The sequence below is a fragment of the Prosopis cineraria genome, unplaced genomic scaffold (assembly GCF_029017545.1).
Source record: "Prosopis cineraria cultivar Desert tree isolate PC_DT_omini unplaced genomic scaffold, ASM2901754v1 PC1646, whole genome shotgun sequence".
NCBI classification, from domain to species: domain Eukaryota; kingdom Viridiplantae; phylum Streptophyta; class Magnoliopsida; order Fabales; family Fabaceae; genus Prosopis; species Prosopis cineraria.
In genome coordinates, this window is record NW_026556971.1 from 22,496 (window position 1) to 28,495 (window position 6,000).

Genomic DNA, 6,000 nt, shown 5'->3' on the forward strand with positions numbered 1-6,000 from the left:
TCTTTTCACTTTGTTGCATTTAGCTCAGGCATTGGTGTTGGGATACTTTGTATTGCACATGGTAGAACTTCAAGATCTTGTGTAGCATGTGAATTCTCAGCTGAACATCCTGCTCTGCATTTTCATTCAAATCATGTTTATTACTACCATCCATATTCATATTAATATAATATTAATTATGCAACTATTAAAAAAACTTACCCATCAATTGAATCTCTTGTTGCCTCTATACTTTGCTATATCTTCCCAATGATGTACACATGAGCAAAATTATCATTCAATTTCATTAATTGATTTATCCTTTCATCATCTTTAAGGTCTAAAAGAGCATTGCAATTAAACTTTACTGTGTACTTCAACTCCATTCCATTTAAATCACAATTCAAGCATGATGAAATCAATCTAACAAGTCCTTCAAGCAACATTACTTCTCTAATCATTCTTCCATTACAACTCCCCCCATCATAATGCATTTTTCTATGCATATCTTTTACAATATCTCCACTAAAATGAAAATAATAAAAAATTTCTTTAAACAACTACTTTTCATCGTACCCAATAATATTAACCTACAAGAAACAAAATAAAATGTAATAATATATTACTTAGAAACAAGTTACTTTTGACATAAGTGATTTTCGCATTAGTTAAACAGTGAGAGCGTTCCATCTTAAAATATGGACACTCGATAGTAATTTCTTACACTTTCAGTTGCAAAATGTCGAATCTTCATGCCAAATATTTAAAAACATGAAATAAAAAAAATCTTTCATGTTCAATTGTAGAAAACCGTTCCATCTTTTTCCTCAGGAAAGCCATTTTGTAAGAAATCAAACCTTCATGGAGTAAACCTTTTTGTTCAGATGCAAGGATTTGTAAAAAAAAAACCTGTCTGCACGCATCAACACAACTCCTTAAGCTTCCTTGAGTCAATAATAAGGCAACTCACCTCTTTCAAGCATAACTCTATTTCAAGAATGGGTATTCTTCAATGTATAGCTCCACCACTTACATGCAGCTCTTATCAATGGGCGGGAAAGAGATAAATCGGGAGGGAAATGTTGAAGCTGATGAGTATACATGTTATATTTACTCATAGGGGTATTTTCATCATTTTCTTTGTAATTCTGATTGGGAAAAAACAGCATGGGACTTGATTGGCTTTTTAAAATTAGCTGGGACTTAATGGTATAAAATTATCCTTTGAGACTTGATTGTCATTTTTCTAAAAAAAAAACCTAATACCAAAAGCCTGCTTCTAAAAATTCCACAAATAAATTCAAATCAAGACCAAATGCAAAAACAAATGGAAGCAAAAGCCCGTGAGGAGATCAATAGAAAAAAAAGAACAATGTGAAAATGGGAAAAACCTGAGAAAAAAAATAACGACTAAGCGAATGAGGTTAGATTGAAACCAGGATAATAATCAAAATCGAAGTTGAATCAGAAAACATGTCTAAACTCAAAATGAAAATTGCACAGCATATCCAAACAAAAATAAAAAAAACTAATAATCCTATAAAATATTCTTATAAATATAGAAAGAATAAATAATTAATAAATAAAGAACAGCAGCAAGATGATGAAAATAAGTCAAAAAGAAAAAAGAAGGCACAACAATCCTGCCTTCATCGGCTCTTCCATGATCAAGATAGAGAAAGATCTGGGCAAACCTGAGATAATAGAGGGGGTGGACGAGAAGATCTGAGGCCATGGCGACGAGGTGTGATAGTGAAAGTGAAAGAGAAAGAGAAGAGGCAGAGATGGAGGATGACATCGTAAATCGACAGAGAAAGAGCTTGAACGGAGAAGTTGAGAGGTCGACCTAGCGGAGAGATCCAAGGTGGGAGACCAGTTTGAGAGCCGATGACGCAGAGGAGGGGGAGATTGAGAAGGTAAGAGATGTGAGTGAGGGAGACCCGGTGATACTTCAGACAGGGGGATGAGAAATGAGGGAGAGATTGATAAACCGATGAGTGTTTTTTTTAGTAAGAAACTGAATATCATTCAATACTGAACAAACAAGAAATTAAAAGCAGACTAAAGGAAAACCTAACAACAATCATCATCCACCTCTTACAAATGCTTAAGGTGATGGATGATCAAAGACGCGAAGGCAATCCTCCTCGGAGTGAGCTCTCCTAGCTAGATTGTGAGCGGTAATAACAACATTCCTAAAAGCAAAATTGATAGAAATAGATCAATTCTTATTTAATACATTAGTAGCATAAGATAGGATGTCTTGAAAAGGGTGATCCTCATTAAATCTTCTAGTTAGGAGGTTAATCGCTTCAATACAATTAATGTAGACTTCTATTTTCAATACCCCTGCTGATTAGCAAATTTTAAGTCCCATAATAATACCCATAATTTCAGCTAATACCGGTGAAAGTTGCCCTAGTTTACCACAGAAACCTGTGATCCATCTTTCATTCTCATTTATCGAAGCTCCTCTATATATAGCAAGACCATTAGCATGCACTGACCCATCAACATCCAATCTTACAAAGCCCTTTTTAGGGGGGTGCCATTTATCATTTGGCTTGTGGGAGTTTTTTCCCATATTAACTCTCCTAGTAAGATTGATATCAGTCAAGGCTTTTGCACTTGTTATTGTCAATCTGCAATTTGGGCTTTTCATTCCCAAATAAATTTGTAAATCTGTTGGTCTAAAGTTCCCAGCAAACATAAGCAAAAATAGTGGTCTAGGGTACCTTTTTTATAGACTCAATGCCAACATCATTTGTGTTATTCCATCTAATCCATTTTAGACAATGTTGCTGCAAAAAATCGCTCCAATGTTCAGGTTTTATAATTTGTCTCCATGCATCTCTTGCAATTTTGCAATCTCTAACTATGTGCATAGTTGACTCTTCTTCGATGCATCCCATTGGACAAGCACTTGAGATAGTTATGCCCCTTCGTTCTCTGAGTTGTGCTGAGTGGACTTTATTGTTCCTTAGGAGCCAAATGAAGTTTTTCATTTTTTCAGGTGCATCATATCTCCAAATTTTTTTCCATAAGCTGTCTCCATTCGCATTAGTACCTGCAAGGAGAAAATCATAAGAAGATTTAATGTTAAAGCACCATCTGATGATGGTTTCCACACAAATTTATCACTTCCTCTCAACGCATTTGGTGGGCTAGTGCTAGTGATTCAACTAATGATGGAGAAAGTGAGCCAATTTGCCATTTTAGTTTTGTCCCACCCCTCGCTTGGAGAGATAAAATCTTTAATGGTGGCTTTAATTTCCAGCGAGAGACTATTGGCTTTGACATACTTGATTAGGGGTTTATTCATGATAGACCAGTTATCACACCAAAATTTTAAATTTCTACCCGAGTTACATCGCTTGCCAATGCCCTCTGTGAATCTATCCCAAACTTTAAGCATACTTTTCCTTATTTCTGAAGCATTTTTCCTTTTGGAAATCATAGGCCTATCAGAATCCCCACACTTATAATTGGATCTCACAAATTTAACTTAAAAGGAGTCTCTATTTGTGACCAAATTCCAGCATAATTTTAGAATAAAGGCTTGATTTTGCACTTATAAGTCCTTAACTCCTAGACCGCTTGATTTTTTTTTATGTTTAACTATATCCCAAGAGACAAGGTGAAGTTTCTTTTCACCATCCTTGCTTCCCCACAGAAAGGCATTACTTTCCTTCTCAATTTCTTAAAGTAATTTCTCAAGTAGAATCATGATTTGCATGTGGTAGTTTGAGATTGTCGTAAGTATGGATTTTATGAGTATTGATCTCCCAACAAATGTGAGTAGTTTGCCTTTCCACCCTGATAGTTTGGCTCTGACCTTTCCCAGAATGGGCTTGAAATTCAAATAGTTTGCCCTCTTAATCAATAGAGGGATTCCTAAGTACTTCCCAAGGTCCCCAGTGAGGCTGACACCTCGTTGTTTGCTTAAAGACAAAGCTCTAGAGAAGTGGACAGAATTGGAAACACTCATCTTAGTTTTGATCTTGTTTACCTTTTGACCTGAAAGGTTTCAAAACCTCTCCAAACAATTGCTGATTACTTCAATTTGGTCGAAAGAGGCTTCCCCAAATAGGAAAAGGTTATCTACAAAGAAAAGGTGTGAGATAGGTGGTCCATTCTTATTCAACTTTATTGGTTTTCAATTGCCCAAGTTAATCTCATCTTGAATCATGTGGCTAAGTTTCTCCATGCAAAGTGTGAAGATGTAAGGTGAGATAGGGTCCCCTTGCTTAACCCCTCTTGAAGGTTTGATTTCTTCTGTAGGCTCCTCATTCCAAAGAATTATCATTGTTGGACTTTTAATGCAAAGCTGTATCAATTCCAAAATTTTGCCTGTAATCCCAACTTCCTATAAGCACCATTTGACAAATCTCCAATCCAATCTATCATATGCTTTTTCTAAATCTACTTTTATAACTACTATCCCTTTTTTTTCGCTTGCTATTCCTCATTCTATTCAGGACTTCTTAGGCAATAATCACATTGTCACTTCCTTGCCTTCCTTGAATAAAACTACTTTGATGCTTGTCCACCAATTTGCTGATAACACCTTTAATTCTGTTCGTTAACACTTTGGAGACCACTTTATAACTCACATTACATAGAGAGATGGGGCGAAACTCCTTCATGCATTCAAGATTGTCTGTTTTGGGAATTCCTGTAAGAATCGATGAGTGTTTCAGTAATCACTATTCAGAGACCGTGGGGATCAACCCGAAAAAAAGTTAAAGTTTATAAATCGTTAGATTAAAATAATCAATGGCCAATGAGCTATGATCTGTGTGGTGATTTGAACTCCCTATATTGATTATGTAAATGGCAATATGATCCCTTAAACGGTTACAATTTCAATGAAGTCTTTGAAAATTTTTTTATCAATAATTTTTTAATAAAAATATTATTTTATCATTATTGATAAATTATAATTTTTTATTTAATTTTTATAATTTTTTTAAAAATTATAATTTTTTAAATAAAAATTGTGAATAGAATTTGTTATCTTGAGAATTTGTTCAAATTATAATTTTTTATTTAATTTTTACAATTTACAGGATAAAAGTTATTATTCTTTAAATAAAAATTGTGATTAGAGCTTATTTTTTAATAATAAAAATTACACATAATAAGTTGTAATTTATTGTTCAACTCTTGTGATTTACAAAATAAAATTTGTGATTCTTTAAACAAAAGTTATGATTGAGTTTGTTATTTTTAACAAGGATAAAATGGTTATTTTACTAAAAAATTTATTGACAAAAAAATCTTCTTTTTATTAAAAAAATTTATTGATAAAGAAATTTCTAAAAATTTCATTAGTATTATGACATTTTGAGAGATGAAATTATCATTTATATAATTTAAGGGTATTTTATTGTCATTTTACCTTTTTAAAATTTGAATTTTTGAAGTTTTAGTGTTTTCCCTTTTTGAATCTTACGGTCGTGGAGCATTATGTTGACTTTTTCATTTATGTAATTTTAATAAAATTTTATGTGTTATTTAAATTATTAATAAATAGTACACTATTATCGAGGTTAGATTCTTTTCTGTGCATGTCATTCTTGAGCAGGAACTATGTTAATCTTCTATGCATCGTTTCAATTATATTAGACAGATTTTAAGTTGTAGTGGGGATTTTTAATATGTACAGGACTAAGAAATTTAAAATAAAATAATATTTTATATTTTTAATAAGTACATGATAAAAAGTTTTAGAATATAATATGCTATTAAAAATTTTAATGTAGACATGCATAACGAATCTTATAGTATATCTATCTATATAATGTTCTATATACTATTGGGTTTTTTAATATTAGAGGAAGTTAACAAACTTGGTGCTTATTAGGAAATGTTACTTATTAGAAAATGTTACTTATTCCTCTATTTAAAAATGTAAGGTATTTTAATTAAATCTTACCCTTAATAAAGCACTCACCTATTTTCAAACTAATCTTACCTTTTCATACTTATTTCTATTAAACACCCTATAATAAATATAAA

The 6,000-nt window shown here is 32.4% G+C and overlaps 1 non-coding gene across 1 annotated transcript; it reads right to left on the reverse strand.

Moving 5' to 3' along the window:
• Positions 1-5,521: 5,521 nt before the first annotated feature.
• LOC129300559 (U6 spliceosomal RNA) lies at positions 5,522-5,623 on the reverse strand. The gene has a single exon (XR_008590789.1). It is a non-coding gene; the product is annotated as a U6 spliceosomal RNA (small nuclear RNA).
• Between the last annotated feature and the right edge of the window lie 377 nt (positions 5,624-6,000).